The following is a 27,872-nucleotide window of genomic DNA, read 5'->3' as shown; positions in this document are numbered from 1 at the left end:
ATTTTAGAACCATTAGAAACAAAGTCAGGATAGCCTTTGTTTTGGCCAGCATGATGTGGGAAAGGAACATTATGAGTTATTATAGTTTGGATATAAGGTGTTTCCCCCAAAATGTTATGTGTCAAGACAGTAATGTTCAAAGCTGAAATTTTTAGATTGTGAGGACTATAACCTAACTGATGGATTAATTCATTTAATGAATTAATAATTTCAAAGCACTACTGTACTGTTTTGTTGGTAGATGGGGTATGGCTGGAGGAGGTGGATCACTGGGGACATGCTCTTGGGGATTATATCTTGTCCCCTTTACTCCTCTTTCTCTCTGTCTGCTTCCTGGTCTCCATGAGTGAAGTACCTTTCCTGCACCATGCTCTTCCACCATGTTGTTCTGCCTCAACTCAGGCCTAGAGCAATGGAACTGGCCAACTATGGACTGAATCTCTGAAACCATGAACCCAAAATAAACTTTTCTTCCTCTACCTTGGTCTTGTTAGGTCTTTTGGGATCATAGCAACAAAAAGTCGACTAATATATGAGCTAAGTTCAGTCAGGCAAGATAAAGAGCTTGAAGAATAATCCTGGTGATAGTGCTAGGAAGACATTCTAGGCAGAAAAGGCAGTAGCACCATGTCAGGCTTGGAAGGAAAAAGGCAGAGCTCAGAAAGAAGTAAGAAAGAAAAATATCAAATGACTCTGTTTTACAGTCAAGAAATCTGAGGCTTTATCCCTGACTTCAATTGTTTGACCTTGGGCAAATTATTTAATATCTCTGTCTCAATTTACAAATTGGTGATGAAGGCAAATATAGCCACTTCATGGTTGCTTTTAAAGATTACAGAATATATAGATGTTGCTATTATAAAAGATACTCATCATTGTTAGAGGCTGAAATGACCCAAGAACAAGTATGTAGAAAATCTGTAAAAGTCATATATTATAAAGACAATCCAAGAAGGAATTTCCTCACTCTAACCCAATGTTCTAGATATATGGGGTAAAGTAGGAAAATTAATGTTTTGGGCAATGTAAGGAAGATGCTCTTTTTGTTTAGTAAAGGATACACATTTGGAATACAGTTCTTCGTGCAACAGGAAACCTCTTTTACCTAGGTTAGGTCTGGCTTGGTTTCATCTGACCTTTGGCCATGACCTTGGTAGGTGTCATTGGTCTCAGGTATTATATGTAGCTCTGAGAAAAATATCCTGACAGTGAGTGTTTCATTTAGAGATTCAGCAGCTAGTAAACATTTGAAAGAATAACGATTAAATATTCTGAAACCACAGCTTAGTACATACCAGACTTAAAAAAAATTAGTTTACATCAGGAATCTTTCTCTGTCTTTTTGCTTTATTCCTCTAAATTTTTCAACTTCCGGGTTATTTTCCTTTCTCTTCCTCCTTTATTATCTTAGGCTTCCTATAGCTTGCATTGTTTGTTTCTTCCTATTCTTTCAGCTCCTATCCTTTCCTTTTAAATATATAAAACAATAATATATTTCAGAATATGTCACAGACATTAAATACTTATGTCTCTTTAATTTAAAGAACAGTGTTTTATTATTATTAGCATTTTGTGTTTTTTTCCCTTAGAAATAGATTAAGCAATTTTCGCTGAATGTACTTTAGAATTTCCTTTAAATAGGTGGATTAGTGAATAACAGTAGAAAAAGGTCATCCACTCTAAGAGACTATGAAAGCTGAAGTTTAAAATTCCCTCAAGAAGGTTTATTTAAATAAACCCCTGGATAATGAGTTCAGATGGTTCATTGAATGCATGTCGGGAATGGTCACCTTGAATCTCTTCCTTCAGAGGCCAATGGCAGAGTAACGCTTACAATACTCCATCACTAAAATGTGCCTGAGGGGAAGCATTAGTGAGATTCCATCCATTTTCACACTCTTACCATGAGGAAAGGGCCTGCTGTGTATTTTCTAGGTGGTCCCACTGTTACTAATATACCTTTAGACACTTTGAGTATTGGGTTTCTACCATCATTCATGTACCGATACTCCCTAAATTTTCCACATCTAATCCATTCCCATGCCCACTTTGGATGCATTTTATTGATGTTTATTCCTTCAAAGAGAAAGTAGAAAAGCAGAAATGCAAATGAATCCATTCTACATTCTATTATTTTCTAACCTTTTTCTCTCCTCTGGAGATCCAGCCTAGGGCTTTGTGTATACTAGACAAGTTCTCTACATCTGAGTCATCCCTCAGCCCCCACATTTCAATCTTTAGGACAAAGCAAAAAATGAAAAGTCCAAAGTAGGCCTTCAGTTTTTCTTAACTTCACAACCAGAGCTAGATTTGTAGGCCATTTTATTTCTTCAGCTAATATTGGGAAAAAAACCACAAAACACTTTGTAATACTAATGTAGTCTATAGCCTAGTTGATTTCAGTTTAACAAATATGGCTACCTTTAACACTTGGAAATTAGCAAATGCACAAAATGATCGGGAGTACATTCTGGAAGAAAAAGCATTACTAAAGGAAAAAACACTCAAGCCCTAAACCACCCTACATTCATGTTAAGGAAACTATAAGGTAATGAAATACATTATTTTCTCATGTTGAAATTCATCCTGTCAAAACCCATTTGCTCTCAATCTAGAGAAAAGGTTTATTTTAAATATCTTTTGAAGCTTGGAGTTCTCCCCCCAAAAGACAACACTTTAGACAAATTGTTCACTATATACCAAAGGTGACATATAGAGCAATAAGGGGAATGCACAGTTATTGTCTTATTAAAGGTTTTTTTTATACACAATAAATATAATAAATGTGAAATTTTGCTCTAAGCTACAGGATGAACTTCTCAACGTGGATATTTACATTAGTACAGCAAACTCTCATGGCCTTTAGGTGTTGCTTCATTTATCTTAACTGTGCACAAGTTAGGACAGGACTGACTCAATTTTTTAATCTCCATCACCTCCAGTAACTGGCTGCCGAGCTGGTAGGAATAGAACTGCTTCTCTCAGCTTCAGCAAATAGACTTATGTTTGTACATGGCAACTGAAGTGGAGGTTCCAAGTGATTGTCTGTGTGATGTCGGTACAGTCTCCTTGGAGATTTGAATTAGGTCATCTCCAAGGTTCCTTTACCTCTAGCATTTGGTGATTCTGTGCCTAAAACATTTTGCTAATTCCAGTCATGTCTGTGAACTGAGCCAAGGACAAGTCACAAATGACCCTGACATTTTGGTTGAATAGACAAAATAAAATTTTATTGCTTAAGAAATAAAAAATTCAAAAGGGAAGTCTTTGAAAAAATATTGCACCATGTATGTTCCAAGTGTTTAGTTACTGGGTGCAGACATTCTTTCTGGACAAAATGTGCTTCCCTCACAAATCGTCTGGATGATTACTTTAGGATTTCACCCAAATTAGACATAGATATTCACAGGATCCTGTGGAGTTAAGAACAGGACTTCCAACACTTGCATTGGTAGGTACTTGAAGTTGATTATATTGATTTCTGTTTGTGAAAGGGAGTGAAGAAGTTGGAAACTTGCCTCAATTGTGCCAACTTAATGATTTTAATCCTTCAAAGATAATGTTTTTTTGTAGTGGAATAAAAACATGACTTAAACACATGACTCTGCCTCTGTTTCTCAAACTTTAGTTCTCTCTTCTCAAAATGTGGTGCCTTACTTTATCTAGGAGGCTTGCTAAGGATCAAATTGGATCATGCACATGAAAGCATCCTATAAAACCTGAGTGTGCTAAGGGTGGAAATGCCAGAGACGTGTCTGGAAAAAATCTTTGACCAGCATTGGAAGGGAATAAGAACACTTAAATTGTTTATTTTCTATTTGAATACAATTCCAGAGCTATTCCTATTCTCATCTTTATCAGTTTCAAAGTTTTTTTTATGAGTTTCTTTATTCTTTCACCTAAGCATTGATTTGCCCAGACCATTGTATCTTATTTTCTTTGGACTGAACTATCTAGTTTGTCCATAAGTGTGAAAAAAATATTAGGGATTGAACCCAGGGCCTTACATATGTGAGGCAAGTGTTCTGCCAATGAGGTATAATCCCCTGCTCTTTTTATTTTCTATTTTGATACAAGGTCTTGCTAAGTTGCCCAGGCTGGACTTGAATTTGTGAACCTCCTGCCTCAGCATCCCAAGTAGCTGAGATTAAAGTCATGCACCACCCTGACTGGCTAGTCTGCCAGTATTTATTGAAGAGTTAGAGTGAGATTACTTTAGGTGAGTTTGGTCTACTTTTTGTCAATATATGCAGGAAGTTTTCTAGCCTGGTCCTCATGGGGGATAATCTGCTGTAAATTCACTGGCATTCAGCATTCCACAAAAATACACTGAAACTTATGTTCCTCGTGAGGAAGGTTACACATGGTACTTTCTCTCTTCCCTTCCTCTTAACTTCTTCTGAATTCATGAAATCTCCCTTTGTAGCCTTGCTTGTACTCAGCCTCCTTCTTTTCAGGGGAGCCAGATTTAGGGAATAAAAATATAGCATGCCCAGTTATATGTGAATAAAATGTTGGTATAGGATATATTTAAACAGTATTTGCTGTTTAACTGAAATTCAAATTTAACAAGGCATCCTGTATATGATCCAGCAATCCTACATCCTTGGCATTTTGGTCCAGGGGACAATCCCTGCTCTAGGATGCTTAATTGTATTTTCTTGCTTTTGGAAATCTGGAAGTTTGAACTGAGAAATTTGGAGATAAAGAGTAGCTGGGGTGGAGTCACATTATTAGTAGTGCTCTGGAAGGAGAAGCAACAAACTCACACAGTGGAGAGGCTTGGTTTCTGCCTTCTGATAGTAACTTCCAATAAAGTGTCTTTTTCCTTCTCCCTCTTTTGTTGAAGTTAGTTAGAGTTTTAATCAGGGTCTGTTACATTCATAAACCCTTACAACCTTCTGGAATAATGATTTACAATTTCATAGGAGACCATTCTGTTTCTCAAACAAGATTTTAGAATTATGGAAGGCAATGACTACTGACTTTCTATGTAATTTCCTAATAGCAGGCACTTTGCAAATCTACTGTGAACACAAAAATGAGAGGTGTGTGTGTGCGGGGGCTGGGATGTTTCCTCAGAACAGGAGAAAATGAGAATGGACCTTGAAGAAATGAAATAATACCTAATCATCCAAGAAAACTATGAGGGATACTTTATCATTTTTGGTTGCTTTCATGAAGCCCAAAGTCAGCCTAAAATTTTTAACTAGCTGTAGAACTTTTTAAAAATAGAAATTCCTATTACAAATAGTCCATTTTGAGATAACAGAACAGGTCTACAAGTTCAATGACATAATCTTTTCCTAATTTTAAGCTCTATGGTTTTTATTAATCCTTTCCTTTTTTCATTATGCTGAGCAGATTTTCTTTTTAAAAAATCCTTATTTTTTTGGATGCCTGCTTTTGACTATGTATTGGACTTCACCTACACAAAATAATACAGTTTTTTTTAAAAAGTGTGCTGTATTCATTCTATATCACATTTTTTTAATTGACATTGTTGAGTATAATTTGGACTCTGCAGTTAATCTAACCAGCTGAAAAAGTGTTAATTGCATGTACATATCTGGGTAGATTTAGGTTTGTGCAAAAACATGGTGAGTCACTAAAAGAATTAATGTAACTTATTCAATAATACCTACATACATGCACACATTTTATATACCTATATACCTATCATTGTTCCATGTATTCACAAGTAAAGCTCCACAGAAGAATAATAAAAAGTCATAAAAGTATAAACTTAAGAATGCTGTATGTTCCATTTAATAAGTAAATATGTGCAGGCACAATTATTAAAACACATGTGCATACAAGGAAAGCATCTTAAATATGTGAAGACAGAGTAAAATAAGCAAATGGACAGAAGCCTCCCTCACTTTTCTCCTTATCAGTTTTCTAATTCTTCACAAGATAATTCATGAAAACTCAAGGGAGAAAAAACAGATTTTGAACATTGATAATGTTCTAAATCCTAACTTATTTACTAGTGTATCCAGATTCTGTAACATTCTTTTGTTGTTGTTGTTATTAAGATGTTTTCTTTGATTTAAAGACAATTCTAATGATAAATTTTCTTTTTGAGAGAAACCTTAAAGGACAGGTAAAGGTTTCCAAACAGAAAACAGGATAAAGTACATTATGGGCTGAGAGAAGAAGGTGGGGAATGGCTTTGAAGCAACCCAAGTTATGGCTTGCTCAGAAAGTTCCAAGTCATTTTGTGTGACTGGAGACATTTATAAAGAAACATGGCATGGAGGTGTCCATGGTGACTTCAGGGCTGCTGCATATAAGGCTGTGCACTGTTCAAACCCTGAGGGCACCAGTCAAGTTATTACAATGTGAATGAACTTCCATCATTTGTACAGTGCAAACTTGTACAACCAATCGCAACAGGTTTGATTCAGGGAAGTGAGTAGTTGTGATTGGACAGAGATGGAGGCACAAAGGGTGGGAGTGGGATACTTGTGGGAAGTTAGACAATGTGCAAATTATGCAGGGTATTTTATGCAATAATGAAGTATTTGATGGGCTTCCTTCTGTAGGCCAGTTTTCCTCAGAGTGTGGTCTTTGGACCATTAGAAACAGATTAGCAACATCAGCATTATTTGGTAATTGGTTAGGCAAATTCCCAGGCCCGACTCCATACTCTGGGCAGAGGTCCAGCAATTTGTTTTTTTAACGAGTTCTCCAGGTGATTTGTTACTTGCCAAAACTTGAGGATGCCACTGTAAGGAATAAAATCCACTGAAGGATCTTGAGTGAAGTGTTGGTATGCCCAGGCTTGCATTTTAGAAAGATTACTGGCTAAAACGCAGGAGCCTAGCTGGGGGTACAACTGAATGCAAGAAGTTTCTATTGCAATGGTAGTAGAAAAAGGGGAGATGGGGTAGTTATACAAATATTTGTGACGCCATGGCTGTCAACTTAAGCTGGGAGAGGAGGTCAAGGTGGACTTTTTCTACAATCATATAAACTCATTCTGTTACCTTCATGGAGGGACTCCTAGATTCTGTGTGGAGGGCCACTTAAGGCCTTGCCTAGTCAGCCTCACATTGGGGCCCTCGAGCCAGCAGCATCATCTGGAAGCAGATGGGGAATGTAGAATCTTAGGCCTCATAGCACACCCACTGAATCAGAATCTGCATTTTAACAAGATTCTCAGGTAGTTCATATGTGCATTTAAGTTTGAGAGGGCTAATCATGACAATTTCATTCATATTACTAGGTTGTAGTGATGAATCATCACGCAGTGGAATCTCAATCCTACTTGGGATGGAGATGGAAAAGTCCAGGATTCTCGCATGTTCATGACTAAGTTTACAAGGTAGATTGAATAGCTCTGAACAATATCCATTATTATCTTATAGAAGTAGAAGACTCAGAGTTATCCTAAATCTAAATCATCTGTGATCTTTGAAGATACTATTCCTCATAGTAAAAAAAATATTCTAGTCAGAGATTTAGGCTTTAAAATAGATAAATTCTCTCTTAAACAACAGTTTACTGGCATATGAATAAATTATGAGATACATGCTATATTACTTACCAGAATTGTTTTCTTTTTAAACTTTTATCTTAAGTGTGCATGCTGAAATCACACAGGGCAAAGACTAGTTTAAGGAGCTATTTATACTAACTGTTCCCTGAAAGCATGCTCATTTGTTGAATTATTTCTCACCCATCCTTACTTCCAATTTCTGCAAGGAAGTCTTCTAAATTTCCAGAATTAAAGTGCCATTAAAAACTGGCTTTGTTCCTTGAATACCTAGTCGGCCTCAGCAGCTCATCAATCACCATTAACAGAGAATTGCAAGGATTTATTTCCACCATTATCCCCATATCTCAAGACCACATCCCAGCAGCTTCAAAGGAAGAAAAAACAAAAGCCATAATGCAATCATTTTTCCTTTTAATGAATCTCTGCAGCAAACCTCTTCTGAAAAGTACTTTTGGGGTCAATGTCATTAAGACCACATTATGGAATGCCAGAAAACAGAAGACACGTAAGGGTCATGCTGTAATGGAGCAGTGCTGCCAAGGGAAAAGTTAGATGGGAGCCAAATCCAGCAGGGACTGAAGAAAATTTGCCTGATTCACTTTACATCTGCTATTAGGGAAGGCTGCTGTGCTGTCCCAGGGTCCCATGAGCAACAGTAGCTCATGGATCCTTCTGTTGCAAGAATCACAGGTGTTCTTGGCAAGAAACTGAGTATCAAAAACAAGGATCTTTCATTGAGTCCTATTTGACTTGTTTCAGCAACAACAATCAGGGACTGGTAATTCGAATGGGCTGCAGTTTTTCTGCACATAGTAGGGACTGAAGAGGTATTTATTAGAGAGGTCCTGCTCTTTATTGCAGTCTGATATAGACATTTTCTACAATCACGTGAATTTATCCTTTTATTCACATAGAGTTACTCCTGGATTCTGTTATGAGGGCTACTTAAGACCTTGCCACTCAAAATGTGGCCCTTGAGCCAGCAGCATCACCTGAAAATAGATTGGAAATGCAGAATCTCTGGCCTTACCCCATGCCCACTGAATCAGAATCTTCATTTTAACAAGATTCTAAGTAATTCATATGGGAATTTATGTTTTAGAGACACTGGTTTAAGATGTAAATCCATGCCACTTAAGAGAAAAAAAATCAGAATTTGAGACTTTTCCATACATTTTTAACCACTTGATCTCAGTTCTGTGGGCAAGGGCAGATTCTCAGGCCTGTGGGGTTTTTCAACACTGTTCAGAGGTTCTGACCTGGGAGGGTGTAGTTAGTTAGAAAAAAGTCTTGCAGATGATGCTGATGTGGTGTCTGATTCTACCTTGACCTCTTCTGTGGTTGTCAGCCATTGCTTTAAGCACTTGCACGTAGGACAATTCAAGATGGCAGTGGAAAGAACACTGGGTATTGAGTCAGACTTTGAGCTTCATCCTGGTTCTCCATTACTAAGTAACTGCATCATCTGTGTCAAGATGCAGAGTTTGTTGGGACTAATCATGACAATTTCTTTCACATTACTAGGTTGTAGTGATGAAATTATGCAATGCATGTGGAAATTGTTTTGGAAGTTATATGCTTCCACATAAATATCAATATTTTATGATAACTAAATATATTGTTTTCTTATGGGCTATAGAGTGTTGGGTAGAATTATTAACATATAATGTTGGGGTAGAAGAATTTTATTCTTACAATTTCCTGTTTGATGCTAATGTGTTCTTTCCTATGTAATTGCCATTCAGTCCATTTCTAAGGATGTTGCTGACTGATTTCAATAGTTTGGTTGAGATAAATATCTGGTCCCTTTGGAAATGCAACATATTGGATTGAATAGTGCTGTGGTCTGAATGTTTTTGCCTCTCCAAAGTAAGTATTTTGAAACTTAGTCCACAATGCAATAATAAGAGGTGGTGTTTTGGGGAAGTGATTATAAGGAGGTGTCATGAATGGGGTTAGAGCCCTCCTAATTGAGGGTGAAGGGAGCATCACTTTCTTCACCATGTGAGGAAACATCAGCATGTGCTATCTTTGAAGTAGGAAGGAAGCCCTCACCAAACACTGAGTCTGTCAGTGCCTAGATCTTGGACTTCCCAGCCTCCAGAGCTGTGAGAAATAAATTTGTGTTGATCATAAATTACCCAGGCAAAAGCATTTTTTTATAGCAGTAGAAATAGATTAAAGCAAATAGTGCCTCCACCCAAGTCAGTACACTCAGAATTTCAGAATGTAACCTTATTTAAAATAGGCTCTTTGTAGATATAATTAGTTAAGTTCATATTTGCTTAGGGTGATCCTAAATCCAGCATCTAAAGTCTACTAAGGAGAAGGCCATGGGAGATACAGAGTGACACACAGAGGGAGGATGACCCAGTGACAAAGGTAGAAGCTGGTGTGGTATAGCAGTAAGCCAGAGATGCCAAGGATTGGCAGCAACTACTAGATGCTAGGAAGGGGCAAGGAAGGATTCTTCTCTGGCACCTTCAGAGAGAGCATGGCCCTGTAAACACCTTTTAGCTTTTCAGAACTATGAGAGAATAGATTTATCTCTGTTGTTTTTTTAGGCTATCCAGTTTGTGGAAATTTGTTGTAGCAGCTCGAAGAAATGAACACAGTCAGTTTGTATTAGTCAATGAGAGAGTTTAATCTTTAAGGAGAGATAGAGCTAAGAATACTCAAAGAGCCTTTATACACTTGAGAAGTAAATTCAATGTCACCTGAAAAGGACAGGAAAGTGCTGAGATTTGGAACCCTTGTCAGCAGGACAACCAGTTAAACTGGGAGAAACTAACTTACATTTATATCGGAAGTAAACAGGTTGGATTTGTTAAGTAGGCAATTAATACCTGCATTCTAAGTAGCGGGAAATAGTACCAAATAACACATTAAAAGACTTAAATTAGAAATAACAAATTTCTCTAATGTTAGGAAATTTAAGAACCCAGTTTTAAAACACATCCCCTAGTGGTGACTTTTAAGTTAAAAGTGCTGAGGAATTATCATACTGTTGTAGATAAACCAATTTTTATATCAAAAGCTCTGTAAGTGGACTTATGTATCCCCATCTCTCTGTTATTTAGCCCTTAGAAAAAGTGGGTCCTGCAAAACCGTGGCGGCAGCCTCCTGTTCATGCTATCTATGTGTAGAACAGTGGTTTTTTTTTTTTTTTTTTTTTTTCAAACTGGGTACTAAACCATTGATGAGTCTTCAGCATTTTTTAAAAAAAGTAAAACAGAAAAGATGAGAATAGAACAGAAAATAAGAAGAGTAGTGTTTTGTAAAATGTGCATGTTTATGTGTGCACTGGGTCATATACAGACTCAAAACAATGATAATAGTTGTTATTAAATTATAATTATTATATTTGATGAACCATTTAAAGGCAATATGACCCCAATATTTCCCAAGCAGAGAGCTGGACATTTTCGATCAATGGGAAAGAAGGTAGACTACCTTCTGCACTCTCCTTAAAAGGACAGAAATCCTACTCTTCCAATGGTAAACTTTGGCTTAGAACTTTCAAAATGTACCTGCCTGTACTGTCACAATGGGATAAGACCTGAGAAATACATCATTTGTTCATTTTGTTATTGTGTGAACATCAAAGAGCATACTTGCACAAACTGGGGTGATTATGATGTCACTAGGTAATATAATCCTTTTGGACCACTGTCAAATATATGGTAATTTGATTGAAATGTCATTATGTGGTGCATGACTGTATGTGACCATTTCATTATAGTCATTTTGGCACTTCTTTAGTTCTGACACTAAGACTTCTGTCCTTTATTTACTACTTTTCATACTTCTTTCCTATTGGGTTTTTAATAAATACTAGTAATTTGTGACATTTTCTAGGATATTAGTCGGGGTGATAAACTTTTGTTAATCATTAGCAAAGCTATTCAGTAGCTTTTGACCTTTGTTATAAGGAAATGTCCCATATTAAATTACACTATATGCTATATGAAGACATTTTTTAAAACTTTCAGTTAAATCATTCAAGATTTAAGATAAATTAACAGTGTTGGTAGATCATTGATTGATATTGGTTTCTAAATATCATGTGGGGGTTTCAATTATATGATTTGCCTCAAAATAAAAGATCAAAGATTTTTTCCATACATATACAACTTTTACTTTTTTCCAAATTTTTTTTTATTTCAAAGTTTTATTTTTGTTTTTATTTTATTTGTTCTTTTTAAATATACATGACAGTAGAGTGTATTTTGACATATTTATACAAACATGGAGTATATCTTATTCTAATTAGGATCCCAGTCTTGTGGTTTGGTTAGGTAAATGTTTACTGGTCATATAATAGTTATATATGACTTAAATAGTTAACATTAAAATAACTGATTCCATAATTTCAAATTCCAACTTTAATTCTAAAGTGTTTTGTAATTAAATCCCAGTTCCATTACTCAGTCAGTTATGAGGCATCTATTCTTTAGGTCATAGAGATACAATCAAGATTAGAGCCTAAAAATCTATAACACCTAATAATAATTAATAATGGCTACTACTAGACTGGGAACATGGTTCAGTGATAGTAACTACCCTATCATGTGTGAGACTTGGGTTAGCTTCACAGCAACACCCTCCTACCACACACACCCAAGTGACTAATATTGATGCATAAATTTCCAAAATAGTTTTCATAGTTAATGACTTCTGTCTATAAACAGTCCTGGTTAGCAAGGCAAAATCCAACTACGAAATACTCTATAAATTAAAAAAAAAAACTGCATTATAACAAATGGTCAGGTAATTTTTATATGCAGTATAAACATCTCATGTTCAAATTTCTTACTTTTAGGCAAAAGTTTAAAATATTTCTTCAGTTTCAAGCATGACTGAAATCAATTTGTCATTTGTGGACCTATAGGAAATGAGGTGTGGCTTGAGGTTGTAATAGTGTAACTATGTGTAGGACAACAACTGACAAACTGATTGCAGAAGGGAGGTGGAAGGCCATGTCTGAAGGCTACCACACATCTTTTTCCTTCAAATGTTGGGAAAGAGTACCTTTCTGGAAGCCTATGTTCTGCATGGTACACAACTATTTTGAATCAGGCCCTGTTTAAATCTTCTTCTTCCAAAATACTTTTTCTTGATCTCCACACTGAGAACGATTCCCTCCTGTGGTTTTCAAAATGCTTTTCTGGAGCTCTGAGATTCTTTGCATGTGCCTTAGAGGGCATGTTGAGATAAGAAGAAGACTTATTGGGCAAGGCTAAGGGACGCCCCCTCCTGCCACACACCAGAAGGAGCTGTCCTTCCAGATAGTGCTGAAGTTGCATAAACAGGGAAAGTGAAAAATTCTCACAGAATTCACCCTAATTTGATGGTATAACATATGCACATATACAAGTACATGCATTCACATATACATACAGATGTATATCTCCTTTGGGGCTGATAATATGGATAAATTTTGCTAGTTGTGTTGAGGACATGGTAGAAAAGACTTGTATATGATCCAAAGCTCTTTCCAAAAAAACATTATTTACTCAAAAATAGATACTATTTTATTTGAAGTCACAGCAGTTGTCTGCAGAGTTGGTTATTAAAATACATCTTTATCTTTCAGACTTCTAGGACTTCTAAATGCAAGGCCAGTTTTGTCTATGCCTAGAAGCTAAAATTCGACATCCCAAAGCAGGCAGACTGCATGAGTAAACACATTATATTAAGATATCACACAAAACTGAAATCCATTGAACCATGGCTGTACCACATTAAATGGCCTCTAGGAGGCTGAATGATTTGGACATCAGGAAGACTGAATTATTGGTTTTCTTCTTTTGTAGCAGTAGTATTTTGTATTTTAGATGATTAGGTAAACATAATAAGGTTTATTTTGTCACATTATTTATAAACTAGTTTAGAATTCCTTAAAAAGAGTTTTCTAGGATTTTGTCCAGGTTGAGTATTGAACCCAAAGAATACCCATTAAATATGTATTATTCTCATCAAATTTCTATTTATACCAGCATGAGTCCAATGAATACCATCTATGTCCCTGAGATGTTCTTAATCTTATTTTCTAAGACAGTAATCTGAGGAAAACAAATTCTAAGTGTTCTGTATATATAAGAGTTAACAAAATAATAATTTTAGAAAACCCACTGTGTCACCCACATCTCCATTCTCTCATTGCATAATAGTAAATGCTTGCTTCTGAAAGTTTAAGTAGATCAGAGAACAAAGCATGGGCAGATGATGGGTTAGCACTGCTGCAAAAGACACAACTTTTATGCTGCTTGATCTTTTTTGCTCTAAAGTTCTCATCCTAATGATATGGTTGGGAGATTGTCAGGTACCACAGATTTGGCAGATAAACAAAGAACACCAAAATTCACAGTAGGAATAGGCTGAAAGGAACTAATTTGCTCTCTATAAAACCATGACTAGGTAGGTTGGAAATGAGAACATAATTGCCCAATTGTATATTGGCATTCCTGGCCAGCCTGGGAAACATTGTAAGGCAAGTTTTATTTATCTTAGTTACTCTTTAGCCTGCGTCCCCTTCTCCACTTTAGATTGTTCACATGCCTACCTCTCTCCCCTTCCCTCCTTTCCTTTTCCTCCTCTTCCTTGCAGGGCCAAGCTCTCAGTCCCCTTGAGGTCACTCAGGGCCCTCCAACATCACTGCCACTGCTACTCTTCTCTTCTGTCCCTTTCCAAATATCATCCCAGTGAACTTTGCGTCCAACCCTTGCTCAAACTAACCTCAGACCCTTACAAGTGATGGATTAAATCTTGGCCCAATGAGTATATCTTCATCAATAGAATTTCAATATCAGGTGATGCAGACATTTCTGATTAGTGCAACCTTTTAAATTATACCATAAAATACTTACCTATTTAAGCCTAATTATAAAGCTATTATTACTGGAGAAATATGTTTTGTATATAAATTATTATTATTATTATTATTATTATTATTATTATTATTTATCAGGGATTGAGTCCAGGAGTGCTTTACTACTGAGCCATATCCCAGTCATTTTTATTTTTTATTTAGAGACAAGGTCTTACTAAGTTACCCACGCTGGTCTTGAACTTGTGATCCTCTTGCTCCAGGCTCCTGAGTTGCTGGGATTACAGGTGTGTGCCACTGTGTCCAGAAAACCATGTTCTTTTGAAAACTTACCACTTAAATAAGTGGTATAAAATAATTTTTTTCCTCCCAATTTCAACCTCAGTGACAGATAATTCTATTTGAACTGAAACCTAAATACTTGACTTTACTTATGCCACAAACAATTGTCAATTAAAGACATTTTAAGTAGAGTCAATTTACTGATTAGGTCTCAGTTTTTAACTCTGGAATTTATTCTTATTTTCAATAAAATGATCATATACTCATTTAAGGACAGCATAAATAAATTCACTATCATTTACATTGTTTCTTTTTGGCTTTTTAAAAATCTAAACATTACAATAAGGGTGATATCTCATATATTTATGACTGCCTGTAGTCAACTGATTATAGTATTTACTCTCTCTCATTTCATTGGTGTTATATTTGGTGCTGAATCCCCAGACTTTTGAATTCTTGGTTTCTCTTAACCATAGGTGAAATTATTTCATCTGATTTATTTACTCTTTGAATAGTTCAATTATTTCTCAAGTTTGCTACTTACCAAAAAAGTCTCACAAGGAAATATTTTCCTTCTCAGCTTAATGATTTACTGAGGCTCATGTCTAGAAACTTCCTTTATAATCAACAACCTTTCATACTTAACCAACATTCTATGAAAGTATGTGGTAGTGAAAGTGATTTCAAATTAATCCCTCATAAAAATAAATTAATAACATTTATTTGCATAAGTTTTCAGGGGGCTCCCAATATCTCATGGATTCTTTCCATGGATCTCCTGATATAAAAAGTAGTTTTCTGAGACCAGATCCACATTTTCAACCTCTGTGGTCTTTCCACTTATATAGCCATTGATCCCTATTACCTTGCAGCTAGTAGAAAAGAAAATTCATCTTCCTGCAATGGATCCTTCCTGATTTTTTTCTATTTACAGTGAAAATATTGCCTTTATTTAATTTTTCCAGTCTGGAAATTGAAGTGAATTTTCCTGGTTCTAATATTTTATGTCATTTATTTATAATTCTTCTCTCTTAATTTTCAAATTCAGGTCCCCAAGTTCTAGTTACTTGTCCTTTGAAATATTTTCCCAATCCTCCCTCTTGACTGCCCTTCCCCGTGTTAATTCAGACCCTTACCATCTTATTCTCAAACAACTGCCTTGACCTTCTAATTGGTTCATCTGCTTCTAGTGTTGCCCTGTTCTTTCTGGGAATGAAATGAATCTAGGGGAAGAGGGAATTCAAGAAGTAGAGCAGCTTTCCATTTTCTTTACTTGTTTCACTCTCCCTCAAACTTCTTTCTACTGTTTTAAAGATTAGTCATTTGTTATCTCTCTCCTGCTGGATTACAGCTCCTCAGTGACATCAGATTGAGATCTATTTTTCTTAAAGCACATAACACAATTCTTGCATTTAGATGCTTAATGAAAAAAAAATCAGTATTCATGAATTTATTTTGAATATTCACTGGTACATTCCAATTGCCAGTGAAATTCTCAATTACAATGTAAATATCTGATTAGCTTGTTCTGAATTATCTTACCCCTCTCCATACATCTAATTACCCTGTTTAAGTCAACAGAAGCTTTAATCACTTTCGTATCATTCAATAGCACTTGTAGGTAGGCAAATGCTCTTGCTTTAATTCCAAATTCTACATAGAAACTAAAACCACACGACATAAACGACTGCACCGAACAACCCAACTGAGAACTATTTCTTCGAAAGACATCCAGACTTCAATTATACATGGTTATGGCTAGGAAGTTTAGAAGGTTTAAAGAGAATCCAAAGTGTTTTAACTAATGGAACAAAACGACAACATTGCCATCTTCTTACCAAGTTTTCTCCTTTCCTAAACTTTATTTTCTTTCATTTTGCTATGATCTGAATGTTTATGTTCTCCCCACCCCAAATTTATATGTTGAAATTTTGACCCTCCAGGCGACTGCATTAGGAGATGGGGCCTTTGGGAAGGGATTGAGTGATGAGGGTGGAACCTTCGTAAATAGGATTTGTGCCCTTATAAAAAGGCTTGAGAGAGACCCCATGTGAGGACACTGTGAGAAGGTATCGATAAACAGGATATGGGCTCTCACTGGACATGGAATCTGCTGGTGCCTTGATCTTGTACTTCCCAATCTCCAGAACTGTTAGAAACGTTTCTGTTGTTTATAAGGTACCCAGTGTTTGATACTTTGTGATAGCAGCCTGAACAAACCGGAATACATTCTTTATCTCATTTCTGATTTCTGAACTCTTTGTTCTAATCAAAACTTAGGAAAGTACAGTTTTCAAAGTACAATGTCATCATCAACCAATGACATGGCATAGAATAAGATTGAAATGATTATACATTCATGAAATTTGGGCTGGAAAGTGTCATCTCTAGGGGATCAAAATAATATCCAAGTTTCCCAGAAGAGACAAGAACCTCAGATCTGCTGAGGCCAGATAGGAAGCATCTGCCTAGGGCCCTGTGTGATATCTTGAATGATGAGCATTTTGTCTCATGGCATCTGAGATGGGAGTGCCTCATATCTCACCTGTTGTTGGAAGGCAAATGTTTAGGCAGTGTGTGTCAAAATGACAGAACTAAGGGGCATGAAGGGCCTTGACCCAGCCTGGTGTTTGCCTCACCCAAGTATAGCTAGTTGATGCAGTGTCTTAAAAACAGTAGGTTGGTATATCAGGAAGAGTAGAGATTCTATGATTAAGTTATAAAGAATTGAATACATCTGAACTTAAAATTTGTTTTTACAGTTCTGGGGATTGAATCCAGAGCTTCTCCAGCTACCTCTCCAGCTTTTTTTAAAAATTTAATTTTGAGACAGGATTTTGTGCCCAGGATGGGTTCAAACTTGTAATCCTCCTGCCTTACTCTCCTGATAGCTGAGATTACAGACATGTGCCAACATGCCTGGCTTGATTTTTTTTCTTTTGAAAATGTAATTCCCCGAAGGGAAGATTCTGTATCTTACCATTAAACAGTGCATATCCAATACATTTCAAATAATAACGAGAACACTGCATTCTCAGAATAAATTGATTGAAGTCTATGAAGTGAGGCTCATTCTTGCCAGTAGGTGTCTCTGTTCCATCATGCTCTGGCCCAACTCGCCCAGGTTTCTCCTGGAAATACATGTTACATAAAAGGCATCTTTTCTTTAGAAATTGTATGCTTTAAAGAGAAGATATAAAATGACTTCTCTTTTTATTTATATTCACTTTCACTCTGAATTTGGCCTTGCTTCACAGCACTGGTTGCTGAAAGTGTTGGAGGGTGTTTTCGAGATAAACTCCCTCTTCATTCTTTGGTACTTAAATGAGCTTTGTTGCTAAGCTTTATCTCTCTCAGATCATGCTGCATTTCTGAGCAAAATGGCAATAAATAAGTTTCTAGGTATGTAAGACTGTTCAAAAGGCCAGAATCTTTCTCCCATACGTTTATTCCCTTGATGATAAAATGAAGCCCTGGGTTAAGCATCCTTTGGGCTACACAAGTATTAATCTCAAGTAATAATAATTGAGAGTATAGATTACAGTTAACTATGTAGCCTCTGGCTTCAGACTAGCAGGATCCAAATCATGATTCTGCCTCTTATTCCCTGTTCCATCTTCTTTGAGTTACTTATTCATTCTGTGCTTCTGTTTCCTCATGTATAAAAGGGTGATAATAATAATACCATTATTCTAATGATAAACTTGTTGAGATTAAATATCTTACTATCTAAAATGCTCAGAACACTGCATGGCATGTAAGAGGTTATATACATCTTTTCCATATACAAGATATACATATCTAGAATATATCTCCATCTACTTCGACATACTTGAACTGAAGCAATAGGTTACTATAGGGCATATGTGTACTTTTTTTGTGACTTGTCTCAGAAAGCCTATGGCTGTTGGAGGAATGAAACTGTAGGTCTTGAGGGTTTTTCTTTGAAGTCGGTTATTTCATCCATCTCATGTTTTTTCAAAGGGAGAGAGCCACTGGCCATCTTTTGAATACCTGGGGAGGTTTCCCACCCAATAGCACCCAGGAAACTCCTTTCCATGTGGAGTTGGGTTACATGCTTTGGGTTATTATAAACACAACTTCAAAACAGAGGAAAGTAAGTACTGGGGATGAAGCTCAGTGGTAGAGTGCTTGCTTAGCAAGTGAGGCCCTAAGTTCAATCAAAAGTACTAAAAGAGGGCTGGGGTTGTAAGTCAGTGGTAGAGCACTTGCCTAGTATGTGTGAGGCACTGGGTTTGATCCTAGGCACCACATAATAATAAATAAATAAATTAAAGTTATTGTGTCCATTTATAACTAAAAACAAATTTTAAAAAAGTACTAAAAAATAGGAACTAAATAATGGAAAAATGACTTATCATGAAGATGCACACAAATTTTCATGTCATTGCCCAGGAGTTATCTTGATTTTCCAAACAAGCCTGATTAGGATATAAAATAAACAGAGAGAGAGGTTTAATAGTGACAAGCACTTATGTATATCCGCTCAAAAACTCTTAAACAAGTTTTAAGGTAGGTGCCATTATAACCCTTAGTTTATAGACAGGAAAGTGGAAAGATGGATGATTAAGGACCATGCCCGGTGCTGTGTTAATATTGTTTTCATCACTACCTTGTCAGGTACTACTGTTGTTCTCATTATGCAAGATGGGAAACGGAGGCACAGAGAGATTAAATAAGTTACTCGTAGTGAGTAAGTGGCAGAGCTGGGATTTGAACCCAGCCACATCTACTCTAGAGATGGCCATGTTAAACAAGGATTTATTTAGTCAGCAGTTCTCAAACTTGAGATTGTACAGTAGGAATCACCTGCACCACTGAGATGATGCTGAACGGCTAGAATGCCCTGGCTAAAAAGACAGTCTTGGCTAAAGGGAAAAGTGCTCAGCTTGGGCTCTGGCTTCATTTGTTCATGGATGTTGTAATGTACTCTTATCTAAAAGTGACTCATTTGAGCCTCAGTCCTCTTATCCGTCCAATGCCATTTTCAGGGGAAAAGTTTTGAAAGATGTGTGTATGTTTGGTGTGAAAAAAACTTGTTTGATTTGCAAAAAACAGATCACATAAAATGTCCACACGGGATGGGTGCTAATCCCCTATTTGTGTGTTCTCTCTGTGAGCGAAGGGAAGGCAAGACTGGTTTTTAATCCACAAAAGTCATTGAGAAGAACCTGAAATGGAGCAATGGAGCATAGAGATGTAGACTGTCATCAGAGTTTCTGCTCCATAGAGACCTTTTAATGCTCTCAATGAGAAAATGAATTCTCCAAGTGAATAAACTTGCAATGTAGGAAATCGCTACTGATGCTATGTGGAGTTTAATTCCTTTTCAAAAAAGCCTTGAGAACAGAATAAACACATTATGCTTGGATGGTGTATTCAGGAAGTCTCTGCTTTAGGAAATTACTTTAGAATTATTATTTTCCCCTTTCTTAGCCAGCACCTGACAATGCATGATAAAAAGCCAGGATAGGGCCTCCAAATCCAGACCCTAAAGTCCTTTATATTACATGCTGAATCAGAGCACCAAGGAAAAAAATCACATCTCTATAGCCAGAGCACGTTCTAACTTTGTTCTTATGCTCCTGCCCTGTGGTGATTTAATAAAAAGTATTTGCATATTAAGTAGTGACCCATATCCAGCAAAGTCTCTCAACTTTGCTCTAATTTTGCTTTTGTCCCTGCCCTTCCACTGAAACTCTTGTCTCTGAGGCACTGATCCTAACTTGTCCTTATATGCAATGAAATTTTATAACCCTTACCTTTCTTGGGCCCTTGGCAGACTTTGATTTGACTACTTTCTCTTCTTGAAACATTCTCTTGCCTTCAATTTCATGATGGTATGGCGCTCTCTCAGTTTTCCTGTTGCCTCCCTACTTCTCAATCTCCAGCATATGTGTTCTTTATGTTGCTGATTTTTATGTACTCTTATCATCATTTCTTCTTGGTTTCCATATAGCAGTTCCCAGTGGTTCTATTCACTGGTAGTTCTCAAATCTGTGTATCCAAAGTAGATGATTTTCCTACCACCATCAGCACTACCACCATTACTACCAATAAAGATTTACTGAGGCAATCGTGCTTTACGAGCATTGTTATTTTACTTATTTCTCCCACTATCCTCTGAAGTAGGTAATATTATGTCCACATTTTATGATCACTTGTAACGTTTCTCTTGCCTTTGACTCTTTGAACATGTTGGTCCCTGTGCCTCATACAATTTTCTTTTTCCTTCTCTCCTTATTAATGCCTCTACTCATCTGGTTTGCAGTGAAGGCCACATGTCTGGTGGGACCATGTGCCACCTGGGACCAGGTTGGGAGCAGCTCCTCTGTGTGCCTGAAACTCTCTTTGCCTTTCCTATCAGAACACTTACCACATTGAGCTGCACTTGCCCATTTGCTGCTGTTTGGCTCATTAGTCTCTAAGTTTTGCAAGAAGAGTGGCCATGTCCCTATCAATTTTGGTGAAAATTCTTCTATACCCAGTACTGGGTACGTACTTACTTATTGATTGACAACTGTCTATCTGATTAAATCTGGAGTTTCAACCTTCCCAAGATTGTCTAGAAAATGGCCAGTCAGGAAAATAGCAACTTGTCATTCTGCGGATATTGCCACATGTGTCAAGTCCAAGTTTGGAGCAGCCCCTGGCGCAAGGATATTTTTGTTGTGTGGGTCTCCCAGGTCAGAGAATTTTTGCAGGCCAGTTCCTACTTTATTTCCAGGCAAGGGATCGTCCTTTAAAGTGCATCCCTTGCAACCCTTGCTAATCTTCTATGAAAGCACAGGGATGTCTGGACTTTATGACTCAGCCCCTGTGCTCCTGCTGTTATGCAGCTGTTGCCTTTGTCTGAATCTGCTCATCTGTGACCTGGGTCCTCCAGCACCTTCCCACTCTTCCTGATTCTGCCTCTTCTGTTCCAAGGTTTCCCTCCATCTTTGTACCTCACCAAGCTTCCTAAAATCCTAACCTGATCATTGTTTGGACATCTGTTAGCTTTCTTATGGCCTACGACATAATGTTGAAGAGCTTTAGCAAGGCTGTTTGTAATTCTGTCCCAAACTTATCTCCCCATTCTCATCTGTTTTCCATTTCCAATTATTCTTATTTTCCTACAATATGCTGTGAGCTCTTGGAGGAAAGAAACTACTTCATTAATCAATCTATCCATTCATCATTCACCAGTCAGTCCACCAATTAACTGAATGATACTGTGTGCTGGGCACTGGAATAAACTGCTGAACAAATTCAGACATGTTCTCAAGTTTGGGAGACAAGCACTAATCACATAATCGATAAATGAGTTTATTTACAATTGAAATTAGATTTCTGAAGGAAAGACTGACATTGTATGCAACAAAGATGACTGCCCTTGACTGTGGGATCAGAGATGCTTTTCTCAGGAAATGCTTGAGATAAAGGAAACAAAGAAGTTAAGTAGGTATATAACAGGGAGAAAATTTTACAATTCCTTTACTGTTCAAAGCTCTCCCTCACTGCATGGCACAAAAACGGTGCTTAATAAATACTTGCTGAATGAATCAGAAAAGGTGGGGAAAATACCTAAGAAAAAGTCAGTGTAGACTTTGTCTAAGAGGAGGACTAATTGAACTATGCACACAGTGTGAATCAAAGACTCAGTTTCTAGAATGTGCCAGAAGAGATGAACAGTCTGTTCAAATGTAGGATGATGGCAGGTGTACAAGTACCAGTGTCTTAGGAAGCTGGGGAAAAGATTCCTTTTTTTCCCACTCAACTCAAATAAAAAGGGGAAAAAATGAATTGAAAGCTAAATGTCACTTGGAATGTAGCCTTTGAGTCACCTCTTTAAAAGCTTCCTGTTCCTGCTGATGGGCAGAATCACAGCCTTTGAGACGGGATTCCCCTGTGTTTCTTCTTTGTTAGCAAAACAGCAAACTTTCTTTTTCCCTTTTCTCATACACACACAAATGAAAGCTAAATGTCTAATAACTGATTAATTTGGATTGTAAATCTTATTATATAACTTTTAGGGGATACTAAGGCTAAACTTTTACATTTCTCCAAAGGGTTCATAAACAGCAGGGAGGCCTCTGAATCTAAACTATTAAACATCATGACATAGAGGTAGGGAGAGTTACTGAGGTTTTTAAGATCCTACATTTGGTATAGTCTGACTTAGGAGTCTTGACGTACAGATTTGATTTTCTATTTGCAAACATTTTTGTGTTGAGCGAATCCAATTATGTCTCTGTATTCTGCCAGGTAAAATTCTTCTAGGTTACATAAAGGCAGGGGCTTCAAGCAGGTTCTGCTCTGCTAGGCATTTCCCATGTTTTGGATTGCCTTTACCTGTTCAATCCATCTTCTACTCTGTATAATGTATAACTTTAAAAAAAACATACTTTAAAATAGTTTTTGAAGATTGCAACTTGGTTTTATTTATCAAGGATACTTCATGGTTGGTTAATTCTTTGTAAATAAAAGTAGCAAGGAACACATACTTATCAGCAAGTACCTATTTTTACTTCCAAGCAAACAAACATTGATTTGCTGTCTGCTATTAATGGCAACATTCTTATGTCAGTACTGATTATACCACATCTTGGGGTAGAAGAAAGGAGATATATTTTTGTAATCATAGACACCCATGGTCATAATTGCCCTGTGCATCCTTCAAGGACAGGTAATATGAGGTCACAGTGGGTAGCGCTAGTGGCAAAAGTGTGATATTTATAATGGAAAACTTAACATTAATTAGAAAGCAATCAAATGACAAGGCAGTCGTTGCTGTTGAGAAAGATATATTTTAAAAAGTCAAAACACTGTGAGTCACTCTCTTACAATGCAATTCTCTATGTTGGCTCCACCTCATTAATTTGCAAACCAACTTCTACTCTAAGAGAGGAAATGATTTTTACAAAAAATCACTGAAGCAGCTTTCTTTCACCTTATAGTTTGAATTCTACAGAATATCTTTAAAACTCTTGAGCATTTGGTTGTGAAAAAAAGGGAAACAAATACTTTTTTCTGAATTATAAATGATCTTGTTTAATTTGATCTAGTCCCAGGAGTAATGAAAATGATCCAAACTTCTTCCTGGAAATGCTTTCCATGCTAGCTAGAGTCCTAAGAACTACCAGGGACTAAAAGGCAAAAGATTCCTTGACTTCTTAAAATAGGTGATTTAGATGAAAAACTGTAAAAAGTTTAAGAAATTAACGCATCAGAAATGAATGTTTTTTAGAGAAAAAGAAAGAGCACAAGGCACAATACTAGGTTCTCACTTTGCTTGGTGTTCTCTCCCTTGTAAACTTTCCTTCAATATGGCAGTTTTTACTTATATGTAGAAATGAAGCCTAAGATAGTCATCTGAAATTGCACATGGCAGCCCCAGGGCTGCTTGACAATTTAACCAAAGAGTAGAGGGGAAGAAGAGAAAGAAGTGAATAGTGACTTGCTTCAGATGATGGAGGAAGAAGGTTTGAATCCTATGGATTTGGCCAGGTATTATCCCTACCATGTACATTGACCTTCTGTACATTTTTATGTCCCTTGACTGCATCCCAAAGATCTTATATCAATTCCTTATGGACTAATGACTTTGTGTGAGCATGGTATACTGCATGAATTCTGAATGGGGCTGAATAATCAGCCTTCCCAAAGTTTTTGATGTGTTCAGATTTGAAGTCAGGCTATTAGACTGGACTCAGACATCTGACTGATGGCCCCTTTGTTAGAATCCAGCCTGCCTTGCATACACAGCAGTTGAAATATTCTACTTCACAATGGATTGTCAGTGGCAGTGCAACACTTGTGTTCTTGGGTAATTAGAAACCAATAACAGAGGACTGCAGGTGACTGCATTAAGTAGCCCCTCCACCCTCCTAAGTTCCACTGCTCTTGTTTGGCTGAAAGCTTTCTTCTTTAGAAACGGGCCTCAAATCATTAAAGTTCACTTAACTTTCTAACCCTCTTATAATTTTAGTACACAAATCTCTCTTAAGGTTCTGATTAAAAAAAAAAAAAATTCCTGCAATTACACTTCCAAGTGTTTTTCTTTAAGTTTCACTGGAATGGCCAAAGTGAAGTAGAGAACTGAGAGATCCTGTGAACTGGGGACATTTTAGGTGGCCAGTGGGGCAGGAGGTGGTGGTGGCAGTGGTGGTAGGAGGACAGGAGAGATAGTAAAAGTATTTGATAAAGCTCTGTTAATTTGACCTATGAGTGCTTTACTTTAATCTGTACTGAGCTTGAAATATATTAAATTATCTTCATTTCTGAAGGGTCAAGCTTAATTTCTAAGGGATTTCAAGAAACTTTAAAAGACTTTAGTTCTTCCATTTAAATAAACCATTGGATAGGAAGAAGTCAGAAACTCATTCCAACTGAGGTCCATAATTGGCAAGTGTTTCATGGTTAAAAGATGATCATGAGTGGTTCTCCAGATTTTGTGGAAGAGTTCTGTGATAGCTATCTTTCATCTACCTGTCCATCCATCATCTACACATCTACTCTACAGAAGGCACAAGGAATACCACAGTGAGCAATAAAAGGTTTCTGTCTCCTTAATGCTGTATTTGGATAAAAGGAAGAAGCAAGTAAGAGAAGAGAACTGGGGAACAAAAGATTATAATATGGAGTGATAAATTTTCAAGTATAAATTTATGTAAAGTGCTATGAGAACATTATTGAAGAAGGCTTTAAAACTTTTTAAAAAAATCAGAGCTACTCAGAGACAACCAACTAAGCTAATTTAATTTGTATTTTTTTTTTTTTTGCTCCTGTCCAATTGTTAAAGGATTCCAAAATGTCCAAGAATGAAGGTGCATAAGAAAAGTGAGGTGAAGTTACTATTATACAGAAAGTTATCCACTTTGAATAATTGAATTGAATAGAGTCTAAAACTATCTGTACACATTTATAAATAGCATGGTAGTAATGCATCTCAGTAATGCTACACTTACCTGTAAACACATCAATTTATAAAAGTAATTGACTATATAGCCATCTTTTGTATACAAAAAATTTAGATAAAAATAGAAGGAACTGAAAATGGGAAAAAGATGGTATAAAAATAAGAAATGAAAAATGAAGTATTTCAATTACCTTTACTCCTCAAATGCCTTTAGAAAATAACCTAGAAAACTATTTTTTACTTGTACTATACTATTCATATGAAAATTAGCTTGTTTTTGGATTGTGGTTATTTATGTTTCCACATGGTTTTATCTCCCCTGTTGCACAGTCTCATTGTGGGTAAAGAGGTATTGTTTTATCCATCCAAGTGCTACATAAAATTGTTTTTATTGAACAAAGAAATACATTTTTCTTTCTAAAACCTAGAAGAGGTAGCAAGATAAATTTATATGTTCTTTACCTGACCAGGATTGAGGTACCTGCCTTCTTAGATATTTAAGTTTCATGGGGAAGATTATTTTTTCAGAGATAACCTTTCGTTTAAGGGCACTGAATATTTGAGAGATGCCTCCATTAACTTCAACTGAGTTCTATGGCAAGGAACTGTTATAGTTTCCTGAAAGTAGTTTCAAAAGATCAACTAAAGAGTTTCAGTGTTCCAAACTTTTTTATTGTTGTTGTTTTAAGAAACAGGGTCTCACTGTATTGCCCAGTCTGGCCTGGAACTCCTGGGCCTAAGTGATTCTCCTGCCTCAGCCTCCTTAGTAGGTGAAATGATAAACAGTTATTCCTGGCTTCAAAGCAATTTTCAACCAAAAGTATTTCAGGCTAGATGGGTGACTACAATCAACACTTTAACTTTCTGAGTTTCAAATTCAATAATCATAGAATCCCAAGTTTTAGAGTTAGAAGTGAATGAAGAAGTTATTCAGAACCACCCTTATCACTAAAGAAGAAGAAATAGGAGTTTTGCACAAGGTTGTAAATAGTGATCAACTCTGGTACCAAAAGGCTGATATCTCAACTCATTGTTCAGACTTCTTTCTACATTTTTTCAGAGATGGAGGGAAAAAATATAGGAACAGAAATATACCAATTTTCCTTGCTAGTCATCCTTCAGAGACCAAATCACAGAGCAAGTCAGTAATACTTGCCCAAATACTAAAAGTAGATCTAAGTCATATGTTACGATATGGATGTGGTTTGTCCTCCAAAGGTGCATGTACTGGAAGCTAGATCCTCAGTATGGCAATGCTGAGAGATGGTAGAACCTTTAAGAAGTAAGGCTTAGTGCAAGCTAATTAGGTCACTGGGGTGCTATCTTGGAAGGAATTGATCCTGGTCTCACAGAGTAAATTAGTCATTCTTCCAAGAGAAAGTTGTTATAAAAGAACTAGGCTGGACCTTCCTCACTCTCTGGCTTCCTCTCTCACCATGTTCTCTCTCCCCCTTGCACATGCTCCTTCCATAATGTCATCCTTGGTGATGTGATATAGCTGGGAGACCCACACCAGAGCTGGCACTATGATCTTGAGACTCCAAAACTGTGAGCAAAATACACTTCTTTCTTTTCTAAAAAAAAATAAAGTACTAGCTTCAGGTATTTTGTTATAGAAGCAGAAAACAGACTGCTACACAATATTATCTCTGAAAAGCCAAATTAACTTTTTTTTTTTGCAACAACTGAATTATTTGTAGGAACAGAAATATGAACAATGAGTTGAGAAATCAGCCTTTTGGCACCAGAGTTGATCACTATTTACAACCTTGGGCAAAACTCCTATTTCTTCAACTGAATTATTTATTCAGTTGTTCATTTTACAATTACTTTATGAACTTTGGCTTTAAGTTAGGCTATTGACCCTATCAGACTAAAATAATAGCAGACATTTTCTTTATTTATCAAGTAATTTAATAAACTCCAGTCATGATCACAGGGGACATCAACGTCCATGTGATATACCTTTTCAATGACTTGACCTCTAAGCTTTTCAATCTTCTTAATTTCAATTCTTCTCTAATTCATTTGTTTACTTCCATTGCCCCACTCAATCTTGCTGTCTGACCTTGTCTACTCCATATCTGAAATATCAAACTCTAAAATTCTGCTCTCTGATTCCAGCCTGAAATCTCTCCAACCTCCCCATTTCACTTGTCTATGACTTCAATCTTTGACTCTTCATCATGGTCTTCTGTCTCTTCACTCCTTTCTATTCAGGTCCTTCTTAGTTTTATTTCCTTCTCCATCTAGTCTAGACTCCACTGTATGGCTAGCATCTTCAATTAAATCACTCTTTTGTTCATCTGCCACTCCTATCCTACCATGTATTAATC

At 36.6% G+C, this 27,872-nt stretch overlaps 1 protein-coding gene across 5 annotated transcripts in view; it reads right to left on the bottom strand.

Annotated features, from left to right (window-relative positions):
* KCNB2 (potassium voltage-gated channel subfamily B member 2) overlaps nt 1–27,872 on the bottom strand; it is a 389,084-nt gene that overhangs the window by 8,712 nt on the left and 352,500 nt on the right. The window lies entirely within an intron of this gene.

The sequence above is a fragment of the Sciurus vulgaris genome (genome assembly GCF_902686455.1).
Source record: "Sciurus vulgaris genome assembly, chromosome: 1".
In the NCBI taxonomy this organism is placed as follows: Eukaryota; Metazoa; Chordata; class Mammalia; order Rodentia; family Sciuridae; genus Sciurus; species Sciurus vulgaris.
Note: the sequence above shows the minus strand (reverse complement) of the source record. Positions and strands in the feature narration are given on the sequence as shown.